The 3,787-nt window shown below is 38.1% G+C and overlaps 1 pseudogene; it reads right to left on the bottom strand.

Annotated features, from left to right (window-relative positions):
• Positions 1-223: 223 nt before the first annotated feature.
• LOC103076997 (TP53-regulated inhibitor of apoptosis 1 pseudogene) lies at positions 224-443 on the bottom strand (annotated as a pseudogene).
• Between the last annotated feature and the right edge of the window lie 3,344 nt (positions 444-3,787).

The raw sequence follows: 3,787 nt of genomic DNA on the forward strand, positions 1-3,787 counted from the left end.
TCCTGCTGAGATGCCAAAGCCAGAAATCTCAAAGCAAAGAGTGATGGTTCATCATCTTTTACAAGTGAGACAAAAATATCAAGAAGGAAGAAAGGTAACCCCCCCTCCCCCACCACCCGCCCCAATGCATCAAATCGTTGTTATCTTCACAGCTTTAATTGACATGATCCAGAGTTCTCAATTTCCTGATTTGAGGAGTCCATTTTCAAGGTGACTGTCAAGGTCAAGAAGAGCTTTCAGGCTTTTCTTTGCCATGGCCCATGAACTCCAGTCCTTCAGTAGGAATCTCCTTCTCCTTTATTGCTTTCTGAACACACTGCTGGTAGCACTTGAAGAGGTAGGTGTCCGGGTCCCCAGAGCCATCCCCCTTGAGGAACCTGTGCAAACAAGTGATTGAAGAACTAATTGTACTCATGCTTCATGTTGGTGTAAGCCTCCCCTACGCTGTTCGTGGCATCTGCATCTGTGGCACTGGCAGCGGCTCTCAGATGTCCCATAATTTCCTTTGAAGAGTTATCTTATCAGTCTTTTACTTCCTTGAAAGAAACGTGTCTGTTTTTTCTGGATGCTTTTAAAATTTTCTTTCTGCTTTTGTTTTCTTTTTAGTATTCTTTCCCTGATGTGTCTAAGGGTGGTTTTATATAGAACTTCTTGAATCTGTGGATTAATTCCTTTTGTCAGTTTGGAAAAATACTTTTTTTTTTTTTTTCTGTGTGTTTTTTCACCTGTTGGGTTATGTTTTCTTTGTTTGTTTTTGTCTTCACCATTTTACCTTATTCTTGGCCTAACTGGTAATTTTTGATTGAATGCTTGGCCTTGTATATAAAACTTATTGCATCTCTGTATTTTTTTCTTCCTCTGAAGGGTATTTTATTTTCTTTTAGCTCACAGAAAAAAAGGTTGATCATCTCAATTCTATAAGGGCTTGTGATAATTCGAGACTCAGTTTCAGTCTTTGTGAGAGCTGGTCTAGTTTCAGTTTCCACTTACTCCTATCCAATTCATATGAGTAATCTTGTTCTTTAGCTCTCTTTTTTCATCAGTTGCCAGGAAGTTAACATTACTTTTAATGCTCCACTACAATAACTCTATTGACCTTGCTTTATATTTTCATTTCTTGTTCCCATAAAAATATTTCTTTTACTTGTAACTTAATTGTCTTATTGTATCTATATCTATTATTGTAAAGATTCTCAAATACTTTTTATAATCCATTCACTCATGATTTATTGTCACCTGTCTACACTGCTTAGGGCACAAAGTTGGCCTATAGGTATGAATTCCACATTTACTGACTTAAAGGGGCTTGCAATCTAATAACAGGAAAATAACAGACAACAAGGTGACTGGTATAGTAGAGAGTAGAAATAGTATGCAAAGGTGTATAAGCCACATACTGCAGGAACACAGACAGAAGAATAATATAGTTTTCCTAAAATGATGAGGGAGAACATGAGGGTGACATTTGAGTGCACACTTGAAACGGGACTAGGATTAACAGGAGAGGGTCATTACTTCAGGCTAAGTAATAAATAAAAATGTAAGAAGAGAAAAATGGGATAAAGGATGGGATGAATAACATGAGGGATATTGCTATGGGAGTGAGCCACGGATGGGTAAGACTGATTGATTCAAAAACTATTTTCTGAGATTCTTAAGCCAGAGATTCTGTTGCTAGAACTAGTTGTTATTCTTTGGTGATCTTAAGATTTCTGCTGGTTCTTTAATTATCTCACAAGAGATGTGTTTACCAAGTAAAAAAACAAGAAAGAGTTGCTGCCTCCAGGGCTAAGAGTAACCAAGGAAAGAGAAACACACCTGCCTTTTTGGTCACCAATACTAACATTTTGTTTTCTCAGGTCTTGAATGGTAAGCTAAAGACTTGGGTTGGAACGGAATGCAGGCGCTCTAGGGTGATGATTCAGGCTGACAGTTAGACTTGCAAAACTGAATGTGGGAGGTTTTGTTGTGTAATCTTTTGCCTTAATCTTTCTGCTTTTGATGAAGTGCTTTGACTGTCTCTTTATGTGTATGCCTGTAAGAAGTAGGACATGCATGGAGTTTCTTAATGGAAGCTCATTACATTTAAAGTCATGACGGAAAAATTGGTTTGCCTTAGGTTAAAAAAGTCCTCTTTAGTTATAGAAGAAAATTTTTTAAAAAAGAGAGAAAGGAAGGAAGGAAAGAAAGAAAGAAAGAAAAAGAAAGAAGAGAGAAAGAAAGAGAAATACTAATCATTAAATCCAGGCTAAGCAGTCGGTATTATTTTATTTTGGGGAATTTAAAGGCCATAAAATTAAAAAAAAATGTGATCAAATTTGGTTCCCATTTCAAGTGAATTTCAGATCTGGAATTTAACTTACAGAATTAGTGTTCACATGTAGTGTTGGAGAGGAAATTTGATATAAAGGGTCAAAATTTTTAATTATATAGTAATTAAATTGCAGATTGAATATTTTGTTTGTCATTTTGAAAAGCAAGAAAAGCTAAACATTTCCCAAGCAGAATGCCATCACCTCAACTGTTTCTCAATATTTCAGTCAACATTCTTTCAACAAACATTTACTGAGCATCTACTATATGTCAGTTTCTCTACTAGCCTCCAGAGATAGAGATGAACAAAATGCAGACACAGTTCTTGATCATTCAGAGATTAGAGTCTCATGAGGATCATCCAACAGTTGTCAAATAATCACACATGTGAAAGAATAATTCCAAACGTGAGAAAAATGCCCTGAAAAAAAGAAGCAAAATTCTATGAGAGCCAATCATAAAGGGATTGTAAATGAATACCTGTGCTCTTGGTGGGCTTTAGGAGTAGATGGCATACCGGGAACTAGTAGCATGAGCTGTTTGGTGCCATGGACAGAACAAGAGTCAGAGTCAGATTCTTGTTCTTAAGACAGTTAGGGCTTTTCCATCATGTCCTGCATGGCCAGAGGTTCCTAAGTGGTTCCTGAAACTAGGTTTGTCTTTTTCCTACCTGGACTAGCAATTCCACTAGTCTTTTGATTTCCTCCAGTCCATGTCCACAGTGCTGTCAGAAATTTCTAAAACTCAGCTTCTAAAGTGCCTCACTCTTCTCAGCAGCCTCTGAAGTTTCCCCTTTACGTGGTTGCAGTTCTCTGCTCCATGTTCATATAAACTTCAAAGTCCTAGCAGACAGGGCCCTCCATGATTTCCCCAGTCCTCAACCAGCCTTTTGCCTGATTTGCACCCCAAGGTCCAGCCTCAGTTAATATTTTGTAACAGAGTCATTCACTTTCCTGAAATAGGTATGTGCAATTTCCTTCTTCTGGGAAGTATTCCCTCCCTTTTCTGCCTGGGAAGTCCCCACTAATTCTATAGTATCCAGGTCAAATGTGGCTTCCTCAGTGAAGCTCTCTCCTATCCCCTAAGGCAGAGTTAGTTATTTCCTTCTTGGTGCTTCCTCAACACTTTGTACTAGTTATGCCTCTCATCACATCATACTCTATTGGTCTTTGTGTTATTTCACAAATTCGACTGTGAACTTTCTGAGGGTGATGGCTAAGTCTAAAGCACTTCTGTAATCATACTTTGGCTCCTTCTAGGTGGGTCCCTACTATCATGTTTTGCATACATTAATATATGATTGTGGAAGGAGAGAAAAGGTCTAGGGGTCTTGGCTGTCTGTTGCCTTTTTTTTCTTTAAACTAAATGATGGCTCTTGGTGTATTCCTAAAGCCTGCTGGTATGAATGAAATCAAGAGCTCAGGCGGTTTTTAAAAGCAAAACTTTGAGGAGCAAATTAGACAGCCCCTAGCCT

The sequence above is a fragment of the Lipotes vexillifer genome, unplaced genomic scaffold, assembly GCF_000442215.2.
Source record: "Lipotes vexillifer unplaced genomic scaffold, Lipotes_vexillifer_v1.1 scaffold1264, whole genome shotgun sequence".
NCBI lineage: Eukaryota > Metazoa > Chordata > Mammalia > Artiodactyla > Lipotidae > Lipotes > Lipotes vexillifer.